The sequence below is a fragment of the Schistocerca gregaria genome, chromosome X, assembly GCF_023897955.1.
Source record: "Schistocerca gregaria isolate iqSchGreg1 chromosome X, iqSchGreg1.2, whole genome shotgun sequence".
NCBI classification, from domain to species: Eukaryota; Metazoa; Arthropoda; class Insecta; order Orthoptera; family Acrididae; genus Schistocerca; species Schistocerca gregaria.
This window is the reverse complement of record NC_064931.1, coordinates 542,498,132-542,517,720: the sequence shown is the minus strand read 5'-3', so window position 1 is coordinate 542,517,720 and position 19,589 is coordinate 542,498,132. Positions and strand designations below refer to the sequence as shown.

The 19,589-nt window shown below is 41.3% G+C and overlaps 1 protein-coding gene across 2 annotated transcripts in view; it reads right to left on the bottom strand.

Annotated features, from left to right (window-relative positions):
• The window catches only part of LOC126298466 (rho GTPase-activating protein 100F-like), a 737,196-nt gene extending 718,462 nt beyond the window's left edge, over positions 1-18,734 (bottom strand). Inside the window, exon 1 of one of the 2 annotated variants that reach the window (XM_049989795.1) lies at positions 17,883-18,734. The gene's annotated coding sequence lies outside the window, so the exon portion shown is untranslated. The remainder of the gene's footprint in view (positions 1-17,882) is intronic. The other variant, XM_049989799.1, reaches the window with a different exon arrangement.
• Between the last annotated feature and the right edge of the window lie 855 nt (positions 18,735-19,589).

Sequence of the window (19,589 nt, the reverse complement as noted above, 5' to 3'; positions counted from 1 at the left end):
ACTCCTGTGGCGAGCAAGATTCCCAGATCTGTGGGACCAGCTCGGTCACAACTCGGTCTTGGGGCCAACATTCAGTTATCCTTTGATTTAAAAATTCCCGACTTCCAGATGCCACTGTAGCTGTGTCTCATCCTGCTGGTAAATGAAGTCGTTCGAATGAGACTCCAACTGTGGGAGAAGAAAGTTCTCAAGCATGTCGGACGGAACCGACAGTTTACGTTCTGTCCCAGGTATCGTACCATTTTTTCCTAGTGTTTACTTCTTAGTATTCATATTTATTATAACGCTTCTAAGATATAATTACTATTTTATCAAGTTTTTCATATTATTGCTAGTTATATTTCTTCTTTATTCATAGATGGTTTAAGGTACGAATGCAAAACTAATCATCAAATTTGATCTACAAGAAATATGAGATAGGCCGTGACATCTGATGTGAAAATGAAATCAAACTTTAAAAAGCCAACGTTCTGTTCAACATTACTGAAACAACTCTTCAGAAAGCAGTTCAGAATAGACTTAAAATTAGACTTTTCAAACTAACAAGTCAAAGGAGAAAATTTTGCCGTGTTATCTGCAATGAGCAAGAGTTAAAGCTTGTCGGTTATTTAAAAGATAGGGAAGGCGGTTTGTTTGGATTGACAACAAAGGAGGTCAGAGCTTTAGCTTGACAGTTGGCAAAGAAACAAACTGAAGCACGCCTTTAATAAGGAAATGAACTTGGCGGATGAAAAGTGGATGACTCAGTTTCTTTCGAGGCATCCGGACTTGAGCTTAGAAATCTGGAGGCTACCTGTGGTGCCCGAGCAAGAGGCTTTAGCCTTGCAAACGTTTCCAAGTTTTTGAGCTTCTGGTAGGAATTATTGATAAGTACAAGATCTCTGCAGATCTCATTTATAATTGCGACGGGACTGGAGTATGTGTCAACCCAAAGGGATATTCGAAGACAATTGCTCCCCCAAGAAAAACATTAAGTAGGCGTTCTTACATCATCAGAGAGGAGAGTAACAGAAGCAATATGCGTGTCAGCTGCCGGTACCTACGTGCCTTTTCCCCAGGAAACGAATGCAGACGTAGTTAGAGTTGTGTCTTCCTGCAGATGGTTGTACAGAATGCTGTGAATCAGGCTGGATAAGCACGGAGACTTTCCCGTCTGGTTCAAGAATTTTTTAGTGTTTCCCAGTATCCAGGATATCAAGTACCACTGGGTACTTGTCGGCCAGCTTGCCTCAGCCTGCCACTCGTACTTGTATCTAGGCCAGAGGGGATGCACCATCGTACCGATAAACAGATTCTTTGTAGATTTAAATCGATTTAGTAGTCAATTAAATAACATCACATACCCTCACAATCTGTGAAGTTTCGTTTTATTCCCTCCTTTCCTGTGGCTTAATTTTTTTGTTTTGTTTCAGGCAGTGTAAATAAACAATGATAACAATCTGAAAGGTTACCTGAAATCCATACGACGGTTAGAATAATCTCTATTCGAAAAGTTTTCTGTGTATTGTGAAACTGCTCCCTATTTGTTTGGTGATTCGTGCAGTCTCAATTAACAGGCATCTCTCTGTTCTGTCGCTTGATACTATATTACTGCCTAAATAGATGACACAGAAATTAGAGCTCAACTTCTGAATTCTGTGTCCCGAAATCTTTTTAACGATGGAGATATTGCTACTGTTGATCAGCGCGGTCGAATTACGGACGTGTCGATGGAAAATGTTAAAATTGTTAAACTGGAAACTAGTAACACTTTTATATTAAGTGATACTGCGCTGTCGTATTACATGTTCCATATTTCAAGTCGTTGATACAGTGACTCTTCCCATATTATCAGACTGATGTAAGTCATCGTTTTTTTACGCTGCGTTGCAGAACTAGTGCGCAAACTTAAGAAGTATACCCTTAACGTCAGTTTGCTATAAAATTTTACAACGAATTTTGTTATTGAATACAATGGCTTCTTTGTCAGTTCGAGATTAGTAAATATTTAGGAATCACACACCTCATGCAACTCACCTCACTGACTTCATTCTCGACGTTCAGATGGCTGTAGATACGAAGGTCTAGTAGAATGCATGTTTCTAAATTTGAATAGGACTTAGGACACCTTTAAGAAACTCTGCGGTTACCGAATGTGACGCCATATGGGCAAGCAATTGAGGATTTCTGAATCATGTTTCTAGGTATTTAGTTTAAAATTTACTGTACTTTTTTTCTGGAAACGAACGTTAGCCCAGGAAGTTCTAGGTCAGGCAATGTCCGAAAGTCTCTCAAGCTGATCGCGGATGGTGGGGTTGTTTACAAGAAGTAGACTTCTCGTGGAGATTGTAGTCTTCCTTCCAACACTGAGGCAAATCGACTCCCGATGCTGTAACAGGCCACTGACCCAATTTAAGACGCATAAATAACTAAACCAAATTCCCCCCCCCCGGTAGCTGAGTGGTCAGCGCGACGGAACGTAATGCCTAACGGCCCGGGTTCGATTCCCGGATGGATCGGAGATTTTCTCCGCTCAGTGACTGGGTGTTGTGTTGGCTTTATCATCGTCATATCATCCCCATCGACACGCAAGTCGCCGAAATGGCGACATTTCGAAAGACTTGCACCAGGCGAACGGTCTACCCGACGGGAGGCCCTAGCCACACGCAATTTCCATTTACTAAACCAAATCATTCGCGCTCTCTGTAATTTGATTACAGTGTTAGCTGTAATTTATTAGTCAGGTAAATTGGTCATACCGTTGTCAGATCGTTAGTCAGTCATATTGCTCAGATGCCTCAATACAACTCTTCAAAGTTGTATAAATGATACGAGCGTGAGCATTATATGGAAGGGGTTTCTTTGTGTCATCAAAAGTATTATGTGAAGCTGCAATTATCCACAAAGGCACACTGTCACGAAATTAGACAAATGATCTATCCTTCTTCACTGTTCATCTGGATGGAAAACGTGTTTATTCGGCATAGCGAGGTTCAAAGAAGAGGTTATGTCGATACAGAGTCAAGTATACGCATATACTATCCGACTGTTATCATGTCTTTCAACCAAGCGCGTCTCAGGTAACTTTTTGAATTTCCACTGTTGCTGCTTATGAGGTATGTTTCTTATGCAGTGTATCTCTCATAAGAGTCGTCAGGCGCATTTTCCCTGGTGTTTCAGGATATATTTGTAATATAGTTTCTGCATTGTGTAACTGGAGTCAGCCCAAGCAAATACTCGCTCATCACGACTTTCATGCGACACTCATTGTCGACAGAGAGCATCAGTTTGTTACGCTTTACAAACCAAACGATTTTGAAAGAGAAATTTTATGTTCGCAATCTACTGAGAGGTCCCAGATTAGTCTAGTGGGATATTAATTTTATCTATAGGGACGGTAAAACTCGAAGAATAAACAACAATCCAGCAGCGACTCAGGAATGCTGCGTGCTTGGCGGTTGGCCGAGTACAGTGTTGTCGCGTCTAGAATATTGGTTCTTCTTAGAGTTTTATTGTCCCTGTTACTACATCTCGATAAAACATATATAGACTAATATGGGACCGTTCTATCGAATGGGCACGTAAAATTCTGCTTTAAAAATACTTCTGTTTGAAACGGGAATCAAATCGACTCTTTCCGACACTGAGAGTCGCATTAAAGACTTGATGAGCGGCATTTGTTTGAGATGATTCCAGATACACAATAAAAACTGAATTGCAGCTGTCTGCTGAAATTCCAGAGAAAGTGCGCCTGAAGACTCGTAAGAGAATGACCCTGCATATGTACTTACTAGGGCGCCATGAAAAGTAATGGTTCCACATTTTTATGTGAAAATTCTTAAAGCTTTTTAAATAAGCAAACGTTATTATTATTCTACAGCTTTATATTTCATGTCTACATAGGCCGGCCTGAGTGGCCGAGCGGTTCTAGGCGCTACAGTCTGGAACCGCGCGACCGCTACGGTCGCAGGTTCGAATCCTGCCTCGGGCATGGATGTGTGTGATGTCCTTAGGTTAGTTAGGTTTAAGTAGTTCTAAGTTCTAGGGGACTGATGACCACAGCAGTTAAGTCCCATAGTGCTCAGAACCATTTGAACCATGTCTACATAATAAAGGACTCTGCCGCTCGATGACTTCAAATTATAGTGTGTAACATGGCGGTGTGTAACGTAACTATGTCGGTGCGTGAGAAATAGCGTGCTGTAATCGAGTTTCACATTCGAAGAGTTCGTCCACACATGGAGCACCCTCTCCTTCAGCACGACAACGCCCGGCCACACACGAGCTCTATGACATCTGCAACAATCCGACCCCTTGGTTTCACTGTCACCAAACATTCTCCATACAGTTCCGACTTGGCCCCATCCCATTTTCATCTGTTTGCAAAACTTACTGAACACCTTCTAGGACTTCACTTTGATGGTGATGAAGCGGTGGAAGCAGAGGTGAGGTTGTGGCTCTGACAACAAAGACAAATATTCTACAGTGACAGTATTAACAAACTGGTGTCTAGTTGGGAGAAGTGTGTTCGTCGCCAGGCTATGTCGAGAAATAAATGTGTAGGCATGAAAAATGAAGGTGCAAAATTTTAATGACCTTCGTTTTATTTAAAAATCTTTAAGAGTTTTCACATAAACATTCGGAGGCATTACTTTGCAGGACGCCCTCGTATGTACATAGTGTTTCAAAGTATTTGCAACAAACACCTAGGGGTGACACATCACGTCATGGGGAACAATTTTTATTAGATACAAAATGTTCGTAGATGCTTTGTGGCGACGCTAGAGTCCTTTAGTATTCGTCGGCCCTGGGACGACGAGATGTCACTGAACTAGCAGGGTGTGCTGCTTACCAGCTACCACAGTTAATTAACAAAGAGATTTTCAACAACAATATGTAAAGAATTAGTGTCTCTAAGCGGAGAAAGGCATTTTGGAGGCGAATCAGGAACTTTAATTTGGCCACGCCTATCCCTTTTCATACGTAGTAGATGAGTGGGTTACAAGCAACACACAAGGCAACCTGCCCTCTCCTAGGTGCATAACCAAAACAAATGACGCTTACCGTCGCCGGGAAGCTTCAGCGCAAGTCTTGTCTGAAACAGAAGTTTGTCCCATCACGTGATCTGTCACTCCTAGACATTTGATGCAAAGCCTTGAAAAACCGTGTATACATTGTGTTCTACCTACCTCTGGAATCTGAAAGTTCTATTTTAATTTTGGGCTGATTCAGACAAAGGTTGTTTCGTTCTAAGACACTGTCTGCTTATGGTATTAAAAATGATGTGAATGACGTATTCTAAAATAAATGCAACGCGCGCAAGTATTTTTTTAAAATTGACTATGGCACTTTTTCCGTGCCAGAATAGCAGATCTGTACAAGGCTAATTCACTTACATAATTGATAAAAAGTTTCAGAGTAAAAACATTTTGGGTACGTAAGCTAGTGCCCCCGTGACAAGCGATACGTATATGCCACTTTTGGTGGAGAGTAAGGTGGCGCGACATTTAAACGGCAGCAGCACACCGCAAAAGTGCCAGTACGTATTCAGTGTACCTTTACCCCAAATTTGTTGTCAGTTCTACAAAGGTGTTTAAAATGATTGTATAACGTAAACATAGATTCTGTTCACAGGTACTGGCGTGCCTATGGGTACCGATCGACCACCGTGTCATCCTCCGCCAATGACATCACTGGGGGCGGTGGCGGCGTCAGCTCACTGCTCTCCACGCCGTTGTCAGCTTTCGTGACGTGGAGCTGACATACTTGGTCAAGTAGCTCCTCAATCGAAGAGACTGAGTGCACCCAGTTCCAGTCATCGCACCAAGGAAGAAAAATCCCTGGCAGTGCCAGGAATCGAACCCGAGCCCTCTGTATGGCAGTCAGCCGTGCTGACCACTCGGCTACAGAGGCGGACAAAACAATATATAAGTGACAACTGTATATTAGATAATATGCCATTCAAGTGAATTTCGATCGTGTAAGCAGATAGTGCTTTTTTGAACCAGTCAGTTCTTATCTCAACCATTTTCTTGTCACAACCAAACTAACACAACTCTGGGAGACACCAGTGTTAGATTACATAGGACGTCGTATTTACACTGATGAAACGGAACGTCATAACCCTCTGATTAACAGCATGTTGGTTCAACTTTTGAAGGCATTATAGCAGCTATTCCGCTTGACATGGATCGTCAAGACACTGGTAGGTTTTCGGGACACGCAATTGCCGTCATTTAATGTCCAGTGATTATGGGCGCGGAGCTAGCACCCGATAGCGTTCCATATGTGTTCATCGGGTCCATATCAGGCAAACTGGGTGGCCAAGATATCAACTTGAATTCACTATCATGCTCCTCAAACCACTGAACGAAGACTTTGACCTGTCACCGACACTTATCCTACCGAAAGATACCTTCGCTGTCGGGGAAGTCATCAATCATGAACCACTGTACGAAGACTCTGACCTTGTGACACCGACACTTATCCTACTGGAAGATACCTTCGCTGTCGGGGAAGTCATCAATCATGAAGGCATTCCGGTGGTCCGTAGTAATCTTCATGTAGTCAGGATGCATTCGATTATTACTATAGGCCCCCATGGAAGCCCATCTGAATGTCGTCCATAGCATAATAATGCCCCCACCGGCCTGCGTCGGTATCACGATGTACATTTCGAGTAGCTGTTCGCCTGAATGACTGCGTGTTCGGATACAACCCTCGACCTGTATAACAAGAAACGTGATATATCTGAGCGGGCGATGTGTCTCCATTTCTCCACGAGGCAATCTCTATGGTCCTCCGCCCACTGCATATCGCTGGGTAAACATGGAAACACGTACCGGTCGCCTGCTACAGAGCCCCATGTACGACAATGTGCGCTGAACAGTGTGCTCCGAAATACTTGAACTATCAGTGCCCTCTGGCGTCAGATCTGCCTCAGATCGCCGTCTATCCTACTTTACACATTCGGTGATACACTGACGTACAACACCTCGTCGCCTACTCGTGGTTTCGCCGTCCTCCAATTATTTTACATAGATGTAGCGAAAGTAGCACGCGAACATCAGACAAGCTTTTTCATTTCTGAGTAGCCCCGTCCCAGTCACCAGACCATAACAATCTGCCCCTTTTTAAAGTCGCTTATCTGTGGATTTCATCGTTTGCGGCCCCTTCCGTCGCTAAATTGATTCCTCAGTCATCTCTTCTGCTCTTATACAGGATGGTCCATTGATAGTGAGCAGGCCAAATATCTCAGGAAATAAGCATCAAACGAAACTCGTCCAGCTTGAAGGGGGAAACCAGACGGCGCTATGGTTGGCCCGCTAGATGGCGCGACCACAGGTCAAACGGATATCAACTGCGTTTTTTAAAATAGGAACCCCCAATTTTCATTACATACTCGTGTAGTACGTAAAGAAATATGAATGTATTAGTTGGACCACTTTTTCGCTTTGTGATAGATGGCGCTGTAATAGTCACAAACGTATAAGTACGTGGTATCACGTAACATTTCCGCCAGTGCGGACGCTATTTGCATCGTGATACATTACCCGTGTTAAAATGGACCGTTTACAAATTGCGAAAAAGGTCGATATCGTGCTGATGTGTGGCTATTGTGATCAAAATGCCCAACGGGCGTGTGCTATGTATGCTGCTCGGTATCCTGGACGACATCATCCAAGTGTCCGGATCGTTCGCCGGATAGTTACGTTATTTAAGGAAACAGGAAGTGTTCAGCCACATGTGAAACGTTAACCACCGTCTGCAACAAATGATGATGCCCAAGTAGGTGTTTTAGCTGTTGTCGCGGCTAATCTGCACATTAGTAGCAGAAAAATTACGCGAGAATCGGAAATCTCAAGAACGTCGGTGTTGAGAATGATACACCAACATCGATTGCACTCGTACCATATTTCTATGAACCAGGAATTGCATGGCTACGACTTTGAACGTCGTGTACAGTTCTGCCACTGGGCACAAGAGATATTACAGGACGATGACAGATTTTTTGTACGCGTTCTATTTAGCGTCGAAGCGTCATTCAGCAACAGCGGTAACGGCAACCGGCATAAATATGCACTACTGGGCAACGGAAAATCCACGATGGCTGCGACAAGTGGAACATCAGCGACCTTGGCGGGTTAATGTATGGTGCGACATTATGGGAGGAAGGATAATTAGCCCCCATTTTATCGATGGCAATCTAAATGGAGCAATGTATGCTGATTTCCCACGTAATGTTCTAGCGATGTTACTACAAGATGTTTCACTGCATGACAGAATGGCGATGTACTTCCAACATGATGGATGTCCGGCACATAGCTCGCGTTCGGTTGAAGCGGTATTGAATAGCATATTTCATGACAGGTGGATTGGTCGTCGAAGCACCATACCATGGCCCGCAAGTTCACCGGATCTGACGTCCCCGGATTTCTTTCTGTGGGGAAAGTTGAAGGATATTTGCCATCGTGATCCACCGACAACGCCCGACAATATGCGTCAGCGCCTTGTCAATGCATGTGCGAACATTACGGAAGGCAAACTACTCGCTGTTGAGAGGAATATCGTTACACGTATTGCTAAATGCATTGAGGTTGACGGACATCATTTTGAGCATTTATTGCATTAATGTGGTATTTACAGGTAATCACGCTGTAACAGCATGCGTTCTCAGAAATGATAAGTTCACAAAGGTACATGTATCACATTGGAACGTACCTACGTTCTGTATTTTAATTTAAAAAACCTACCTGTTACCAACTGTTCGTCTAAAATTGTCAGTCACATGTTTGTGACTATTACAGCCCCATCTGTCACAAAGCGGAAAACGTGGTCCAACTAAAACATTCATATTTCTTTACGTACTACACGAATATGTAATAAAAATGGTAGTTCCTATTTTTAAAAAACGCAGTTGATATCCGTTTGCCCTATGGCAGCGCCATCTAGCGGGCCAACCATAGCGCCATCTGGGTTCCCCCTTCAGGCTAGACAAGATACGTTCTTTGTAGTTTTTCGTTTGACGCTTATTTCGTGATATATTTGGCCCGGTCACGATCAATGGACCACTCTGTATACTTTCTGTTCTGAGCCACGTGGACGCGACACCATCAGGTGGCATTCATCTCGGGATGGGCAATGGTCATAACGCTTTGCCTCAGGGTGTGGGGTGGCTAGACCGGGAGGTATGGAGCATTTTTAATATTTTGGAAGACGATTGGAGGCTTGTAAGTAGCCATAAATAAATGCCAATTACGAACCTGTTTAAAACCTACGTAATTTCTTGCAAGAAAAACACCTCACTATACTAAATATTTGCCCTTGCCCGAGAGCTAGGGGTGACCAGACCAGTGGCCGAGGGGGAGGGGGGCGGGCGGAGCGGGGGTGGCCACCCCTTATTTTCAATGATGAAAGGAGAGTAATTGAGGGGACAATAAAACGTATTGAATGTGTAAACCTATGACAATTACGCAAGTTTTAGCTTGTTAAAATGTATTGAAGACATTGATCACTGTAGCTGCTGACTGCTGTTGACTTGGCTTGAAAAGTGGGCATGCTGGAAGAGCAATCCGGTGGCTGATGGATGGCCACACAGTCTGTTTTCAAAAGTATGTTGAATCTGGTGGAGGATATGGACCGCTGAGTACCGACTGTGTGTCTCAAAATATGGAATATGGTATGATGACAAGTTTCAGGTATTATTTGCTAACAGTTATTTGTACTCCTTTGTCAACAGTGTACGTAACACAGAGCAACAGATAAATAATCGAGCGTTTTGAGAACTGTAAGAGAATTTTTTCTGAAACGACGTATCCAGTAAGAATCTCGATTGATAATTACTATCTGAAATCGAAAAGTAATTGAAATTATGTCATTTGAAAAACGATTAAATAATGTACACCGCTGAAAAGTAACGCCTCCGCATTTTCTATGTTAAAACTCTTAAGGCTTTTAAAATAAAACGAACGTTATTAAAATTCTACATCTCTATTCTTCATGTTTACTTATTTATTTCTCAATATAGTTACTATGTAGACACAGTTCTGCTGCTGTACAGATAACAGACGCATCACAGTGTGGGAGTGAAATGGTGCAGCAATTGAAAACGGATGCCAAAGTTGAATTACGCGGGATCGAACGGTTCTTATGGGCAAAACTGCACAAAGATTCACCCTGAAATTCTGACAGTACATGGACCAAATGAAATGTCGCATCCAGCCAACAATTTCGCCAGTGGGGCACAGTCGTGGGTGATGTTGATCCGCCATACAGTCCAGATCTTTCACTATGCGATTTCTATCTTTTTGCCAAGCTGAAAGAATATTTTGTGAGTAAAACCGGCTAAATCGCTTAATATATTAAGCGATATGTTGCGTGATCTAGACGCTTTTATTCACAAAATACGATGTTTGAGGACCCAGACAGGAAATTTATTTTCTTTATTAATAAACTGAAAGAACATCTGGGGGAAAAGATTTTCTAACGATGCGGACGTCCACACGGTGGTTCTGGAATGGTGCCGTGACCAAGGACCGGATTGCTATCATCGAGGATCTCAACGATTGGTAGAACGTTCCGGCAAAGACTCGTTGGCTGTGCTGAAAATTACTGTCATGTATCTGTTGTGTCGCTGAAGTCTAGTGCAGCAGTCAATGAAAGTTGGCCTGCATCTCGTGGTCGTGCGGTAGCGTCCTCGCTTCCCACGCCCGGGTTCGATTCTCGGCGGGGTCAGGGATTTTCTCCGCCTCGTGATACCTGGGTGTTGTGTGACGTCCTTAGGTTAGTTAGGTTTAAGTAGTTCTAAGTTCTAGGGGACTGATGACCATAGATGTTAAGTCCCATAGTGCTCAGAGCCATTTGAATGAAAGTTGAAACTTCCTGGCAGATTAAAACTGTGTGCCGGACCGAGACTCGAACTCGGGGCCTTTGCCTTTCGCTTCTGTGAAGTTTGGAAGGTAGGAGACGAGGTACTGGCGGAATTCAAGTTGTGAGGACGGGTGGTGAGTTGTGCTTGGGTAGCTCAGATTGTAGAGCACTTGCCCGCGAAAGGCAAAGGCCGCACGTTCGAGTCTCGGTTCGGCACACAGCTTTAATCTGCCAGAAAGTTTCATGTCAGCGCACACTCCACTGCAGAGGGAAAATTTCATTCTGGATTCAATGAAATTTATTTGGCCTGCCGTAATAACGTGTAATATACTTTTTGAAGTAAGTTCGTACTAAAGTTACTACATACTGCTATTAATTACAGTATTTTACTACTTCACTTTAAATGTTTGTGAGCGCTGGTGCATTAATGCTTAAGACAGTGTAATTGTGCTATTATCGGTCGGTAGGAACTGTCAGTTGCTTATATATGTTTTCCTTTGTGTCATTAAGATACTTGGCATTCACACACCAGCATCTCGCAGTCCTTAATGACAAAGTGACTATTCAGTTCGTGAAAAGTTGTACGGAGAGGAGTGTCTGTACTAATCCGCCAGATAGCTAACATTCACTAATCGTCGTGAAGTACGATTGTTACATTGCTAAATAGCTCCCTACTAGCAGATTTTTACATCAATTTACCGAGATAATGTTACAAGCTGCACGATTTCATTGTAAGTTTATTCATTCATTACAAGGGCATTAGGGATATGTTTAAGAAAGCTTGAATGGAAGACGCTAAGAAAGTATGTGTGTAATGTCAGGAGACGCGTTACTCTGAGAATTTTGAGAATCCCTCCTCACAGAATGACCAAATCATTCACTACTCACCTCTCTATAGCCGCAACTACTCACAGTTAAATTAGAATCTGACAACGTCTAAGAGGGTAGAAGTTGATTTTTTTTTCAGGCAGTTAACATGAATGGAAGGGAAAAGATAGTTGTGTCGCTTAATGTCCGCCAAACAACGTGTGGTCTGTTTACAAAGTTAGATAAATCTCTATGAAGATGTCTTAAAACCAGAGTAATTAATACATATCCACGTCTATATATTACTCGGTGGGGCATTTTCTGGGAATACATTCAGTGTAATGAGAATTTCATACTTTCATCAAAGGAAAGGCAAATCGTGAGCAGATCTTCGTGAAAAACTGGGAACGCTTCTATGCCGACTGCATTAGGACCTTAAAAGGACCTCCTGACGGTATTATTAAATAAGTATCTTCTTAGTTTTTGAGAGGACAGTGGGAAGGAGGAAGGGTAATATTTCGAACTGTTTCCCTCTATATATATTAAGAATCTCAAAGACACTACGTATCAAGTATATGCATACGAAAGACTAGTCTCACAATTTTTAAAATAAAGTTGTCACAGAATTTAGGCCATGCTCATCGGATATCTAGCACACATGTGATACACGCTAGCTTTTAATGTAAACTATTTACATCAAGACAAAATGGTCCCTCCATTACTCTGCAAGTCTAACTTTGGAATGTCTTGTAGGTAATGGGGGATTATTGTCTGCTTTATTCTGTTTCTAAGGCACATGCACAGTACACAACTTTTTAAGAATTATCGTAGTTACTCAGTTATGTTTGAAACGGTGGATTGCTTGTTGATTTTTAAGGCCATAGTTAGTTGACAATAGTTTCTTCTTAGCTGCTTTTAAGACTCTTGTTTCACTTACGTGACTTTTTTAAAAAATCGTAAGGACATAGATTTTAACCAACTTAATATGTTTGACTATAGCTAATAATTGAGTTTTTGAGATGATTATTATTTTTTGTTACTGGATGGGTGTTCCAACATTTCTACAACATGCTCGTCACATGTTTGATAAGGATCATGGAAGGAAAGGACGTGGTCTTGGCGAGGAAACCGCTCCATCGCAAACTGGAGTGATTTAAGATACAAATGGAAAGCGTAAATCAGGGTTACAGAGCGAGTACTTGAATATTGCCCCTCCCGTTTACGTATCCATTTTTGTATCATTACACGAACTTGCCGTCTGAAAGAGAGACGGCAAGCATTAAATAAAACTTAAAATATTTTATGTCAACCAAGCACATAATTTTATCTGCAAATGACCACAAAGTTTTGGGTAATGCCGTAGACTGTTTTCTGTATTTTCAAGTTCTTTGCGCATTTCTAGGTGGAGATACTAAATCATCATCTGAAAGTCGCAAAAACGTCGACAGTATTCAGTCATGTTAAAATTGTAACGCAACATCAGTGTTGAAGAATCTTTATATCTGAGACTTAACCTCGTCCACTTACACTCCGAGGAGTGGTACGTTTATGATAGGGAAACAGTATATATTCCATAGAGCGCGCTACTTTTGATTTTGAGAGAGAAAAAAGCGTTTTGCCGTTATCGAAGATCAGAACGCGACTTCACAGGGAGAAAGCGTATCTCTGTATTCGTTTGTATTGCGAGGAGGAACAAGGGACGTGGGAGTATAATGAGTCAAAGTTGTTGGTGCACCTCATTAGGAACCTGTGCAGCCAGATAGTCTGCCATCTAATTTACTTGCCTAGCTATCCATAGCGCTGGTGATTCACCATTCAGAAGCCTAGCATTTAATTCTTCGTTTGTGCCTCCAAAACTAATTCCGATAGCCATTATACCAAATTTCCTACTGTCTTTGTGTGGCAGCAACTGTGACTAAGCAGACATCTATAATGTGATAACAGTGACATCGAACTAAATTTTAGGTCATGCAAGATATTTTAAGCCCTAGCACATCATATGCTACAATTAACTGCGATACCAAGCAGAGAATACATTTTAATCTAATTTTTGAAAAAAAAATATTTGACGGAATATCTAAGTAATTGTTGTGTATGAGTTCAGTGCTATTGTTTTAATTTATATTTTAGCTTCGTTGATGACGGAGCTCCCAGAAAAAAATCATTCCTGTAACAATGTTAAGAAAATCTGAAAATGCTGTAGGGCATTAGAAACGCTCAAACAAATTATGAAACTCGTTGCTCGATTGTGGGAAGGCTTGAATTTGATGTCAAATGAAACGAAGCGGCGACCTAATAGGGCAAGATGGCGCTAAGCACGGCATTCACCTGACGTGATTTAGAGAATACACGCAAAATTTTAACAGAGGGCAGCCGCTGGCCCTTCCTAATATGAGTGCAATGTTTTAAGTAGCGTAACAACTGGCTGGGGAATGTTATGTTTAGGGATTCCCGCGTGAAGCAGCCATTCCAGATATTCCGTAATTGACCCAAAGCATTAAAACACACTCTTCAGTATATGACAGTGCGCAAAGGGGAAAATATTTTTCCGAATGCCTAATGCCTAATACTCGTAACTTTTTTCTCCATTGAAATAATGAAGCAATTACGTTTTTCTAAATGCACAAAGTACTTGTAATGGCATAACACGGTTCCTGAGAAGAGGAGAATATTATTTTAACGCTAGCTAATATGTGCAACTGCACAGTTAGTAAAAATACCAGAGAAATGTGGGGAAGAATCTTGTAGCAAAGAGCACCTTCATTCCAGATAAGCTATGCTTATTTTATAATACGTATAAGTGAAACTCCCGGCAGATGTTGGTCTCATGTTTAGCGTACTCTTAGGATACTTTGCAAAATGTATACAGCGAATATAAACTGCAAGTATAACCACTGCATTCCTACTTTCATCACGTTGGATTCCATTAGGAATCCTTGCGCTCAATCACTGTGAAATGATTATGATCAGGGAAGAACACAGCATACAGTCACGAATAAGTCTGTCTTTTACTGCAGATCTGGCTAGATTTCAGCTGCAGTATAGCCACCATCAGTGCGTTCAACATCGAGTCATACAGCCTCAAAAAGCTTGTACATGCACATGTTGTTGAAACGAACTTGAACTGTCCATCAAACTGGATAATTTGAGGTCGTTTTAACAAGATGTGCATATACAAGCTATCATAGTCTATATGACTAGCTATTAAACGCAATGATGATGGCTACACTGTAGCTGAAATCTAGCTAGATTTGCTGTAAAATACAGATTGATGCGATTGTTGTATTCTACCCGGATTCCTGTTTTCAATAACTATCGTATTTTATTAAAAAGCGTTCGTCTCATATCTACAAATCACCAGTTGCTTCAGCATCTCTGCAACAAAATAATTAGGAGTGTTAACCATACAAGACAAATATTCGACTCTTTTAGTGGTACCACCTAACTCCCAGTCGTTTATGAAATACTGAGGTGCCGCGTTTTCCAAAGCAGTCGTATGTACAAATATTACAATCCTACCTTACTCCATATATTGGACGTTGACTTTAAGCTAACGACAATTTTTAATTATATTGTAAATTCGAAATTTATTTTGGACTGTAGTTTTATAATCTTGCTAGTACTTCTAAATGTCCTTTACTGTTTCAAGTATAGCAACTCGGGTATGCTTCAGCATCTTGTCTCTCGCTTTACCTTGGAGTACAATAAATTCTGAAACTTGTACTACATTCAGTAGACATCAAATTATTAGAGAATTATTCCAGAGATATGTAATGTAACGTGATTTTTTTTTACGATAAACTTACCAACTGCGCGGTACTGTGGAAGTGAGAAATGATACTGTGCCAATGAAGCAAGTAATGCCTACACCGTTTATTCGTTCAACTTTTGATTCAAGTTATTGAGTACAGTACTGGCTGTTGGAGTTCATACTGAGAGTAGTTATTCAAGGGTTAATTCTGCGAAAGTTTACATCGAGGCTCATGCAATATTGTAAATGGGGAGTTAACTTGTAACTCGAGTGGAAGATAAGATGTCGCCGGAAGAGGGCAAAAATGGCTCAGCAGAAATCACAAAACCTTGCAGACATGTCGGTTGAAGTAGAGAATACGATGTTAACTGGAAAAGTAAACACGTGAGCAAGAATACAGGTTCTAAGGCCGTAAATTAGATCCTATTTTCAGCTCGTTACAGGGCTGCTATTTCACGTTTGCAGACGAATACGTGTTTCTACTGCTCGTCGGACTAGTGGACGCCAAAGAAGCGTATTGCAGTTGCAAACCGATGCTGTAATAGTTGGTTAACACGGAGAGCTCGGCCGAATGTTAGGCTAGCCACGATGGCACCAACGCCCGGAATCGATGCTGCTGGATTCAACAAGCGAAGGCCCAGGCCACCGCTACTTGCCAGTAGGAGTTTCAAATTTATACCGGAACACCCCGCATCGTTCAATTTCTTCGTTTATTCCAGGACGCAGACGTTTGCTTGCTGCTTCTTACCATGGCGTCACCGTCATTTGATAGGCTCTAAAGGTCCATTACAAATAATAATCGCCACCTAAAAAATAAAAATAAAAATAAATTAAATAAAAAATAAACATTGTAAATGCAGTTTCTTCATGAATTAGAATACTTATTGTTTCGTGCGGCAAAATGTGCTTTATCTTTCATGGAAGAAGCATATGTGTAGCACAGTATAGACTTTAGGCACGATTTATAGAACAATAGGCCCTAGCCACCTTTATGTTTTCCTCTTTCCGCTCACAAAAATGCCTTATCATTGACTACCCATTTTCGGAAAATCAAAAAAGTAAGTCACTTACTGCGAAAGTTGCAAATAATGTAATGAAATTTAGAATAGAAAGGCTGGACTATTTCTGTACAACGGAAACTTGGAATCGTGAAAAGCAGCTTCAGATATTCAGAAGCATCGTCAGACTGTTCTCTCCATCCAGCCGTTACTATTCTTCAGTTCTTCCTTTCGTCTAGAGGACACGTAGGTGCCTTAAACTTTTTTCGAGTATCTACATTAATGTTGGGCGTAGCTAAAACCAGAACTTCCTGTAAACAACCGGCACAATGTGAAAGTCAGGAAGTATGTTCTGAATAAATAAAATTCTTCTTCCCTTTCTTCATGTAGGAAAATACTAAAATGGAGGAAGCGTGCAGTTACGTCTGCAAAATTCAGTAGGAAAATTTTACACTCTTAGTGTAAAGTGTTGTAATCATCCTGCAAACCAATAGTGTCAGTACATACCGGTAGCAAACGAATCAAATAAATGTACTCTATTTGGCACACCGTACAGATGTTGAAAGAATCTGGATGTATTTTAGCAAATTTATCTAGCTTGAAGCTAAGGAGAACTTCTCAGTGTCACTGCGAAACGGAAGTAATTCTTTTTCTAATCTGTTTAACAAGTTCTTAAAAACTGCGTGCATATATTTGAAAATATTACACGAAAATTTGTTTCTTGTTCCTCAGTTCCAGTTTGAAAATTTTGCGTATCAAATAATTTTTGATTTTACACCAGAAATATTTTTTACTTCTTACAAGAAGATCGCTTTTAATTTGAGGCGGCTGGAAAGCTTGCTGCATCATTTGAAATTATTTTTGAGAGTCCCTCTTTTTCTCGATGGTAGTAATCACTTATTTTCGAAAAAATGCAAAGAACGTGCCAACATTATTTTATTAGGTTACACTTATAAGACACTCCGCAGTCCCGAAAGTGAAGCCACTTTCAACCCAGATTCATTCTGACTACATTTCTTCGAACTTAAGACATGGGTGTTGAAAAAAAAAACACTGCATTTAACATTATCACTGTAAGACATTCAATATGATGCATTTTAAAGTTCGTCCGATCATTTACCGCTGTACAATTTCTGTGAGAAACAGATCGAAGCGAATTGCAGTAAATTTGCTAAGTCACAAAACGTCTGTGTAATACTGTCTGTAAGCTCTGAAAGTAAAAACAAACATCTGACTATCGTGAAACTCCATTGGCTACTGAATATTTACCGATCAAATACTGACGAACACATAACACTGGAAACACTAAACAACTATATCGTTGTTCTGAAATTACGGCTGATTCCTCAGCAATCTACCAGCAATAAAATAATTAAAAATACTTTCTGCACATGTATTCTGAAGCTGATATTTCTATAAAGTGCTACAAAAGAAATCAAAGTATACAGTTGTTCATATGTGGTAAGTTGAATACTGACCTGTTTAGTAACATCTCAGCAATCGACACGCGTGCGGCCTTACGCAGACATACGTCGATCGCACTGACAGCCGAAGTTCGTCATTCTAAAAACGTCAATGACTTTACGCCCGCGCTGCTGCTTCGAGCGTCGTGTACGCCGCAATCATGAACTCGCGTGCCGCTTTCCTAAAGTTTTCGGGAATACTCTCCACCTTATTTCTAATATTTGTATTTGCGTGTACTATTGTAACTATTTTTCCGTCCGCGGAAGAGCTGTGTTACAATCAAACGAGGATACGCGAAATTTAGGTCCATTGTACACTTTTTCGGGCTAATGTCACTCTGATCGATCAAATACGCACTTCTTCTCCTCTCAGCGGTATCTTCGTAGGACTTCGCCGTATGTAAACTGCATTCGTGCTAAAAATTGCTAAATTTCGCTGTTTTGAGGGTCAATTCTGCTATGTTTCGCGTACACCACTCACTTGTCATCTAAATATAATCATCACACATGCAATATAACTAAACAAATGTTTCACTTTAGAAGGAAACTGCCCTTCTACACTCTGAACGTCCTCGAACTCAGCACCATCCATTTAAGAGAACACTCGCATCCCCACGGAACTATCAAAGTTTGACGTTTCACGGACTTTTATTTTACTGTTACCTCACGCATTATTATTTGCGCCTAGCAATGTGCGCCGCCGTCCGCCTGCAGTCACATATCTGGTTCTCGGTACGTACTGCTAATAACACAGCTTTTGCAGAAGACAGTTCTTGCACTAACGAACTAAGTGTTTGTGTTAAGGATCGCTTATTTTCGGACGCTTCTGTAAACTCGATGCTAAAGTCCCTAGGCCGAAGGAAAGACGAGAGACTGTAATGATGACCACGAGATGGCAGCACAGCCAAGAGGAAGCCTGGAGGGAGAGCTGGGGAGGGTGGAAAAGGGGGGGATACGAAGTGGCCGTGGTGGGGAGAGCCGCAGCCCTCTTCGTAGCGGATTAAGCTGTGCCACTGTAATTGGGAAAGCTGTTGGAACGATCACGGCCTCGTCATTTCGCGGTAGTCGAAATATATACACACACGAAATCACACAAGTAGAAATATATACACATCCGCAAATATTTTATGTTCTATGAGACGCCGCTTACTTTCACAGATTGAAAATTTGGAACTACCACCAGATCAAGGCATTCAAATACAATTTAATTACAGTTAAAACTGGTGGAATGCTTCTCCTTCATTAAAAGCGTAAATTGCACTTCGTGTTAGAGCTAAGCCTGACGCAATTATCCTCTTTTATGGGATCAGTAGCAGGGTGTGGAACGGGCCGATGACACAACGGTAGCTGTCCGATCAAATTATGATCGAAGAAATTTGCTGTTAAACATTTCCGAGTCACCTGAACTTTCTTTTCCTGTATTGCCTTACTGCACGTGACAGTTTGCGCAAGAATAAAATATTGCAGTTTAGTTGCACTATTTGTTGTGAATGTTGCATCGAATATCCGCATAAACTGCATAACTGATTCTGAAATGCCGTTATGATCTGTAACTTCCCACGCCTAAAGAAGTATAACGGTAAAGCTCTTAGGCCATCATCAGAAGAACAACTGTCAGTACAGTTCTTCTATCTTCAAGAGAAATTTTTGTCAGACTGTAGCATATTCTATTTCATTTCTTTTTTGAATCTGTAGGGCAATTGTAATATTATCACAGTTTTC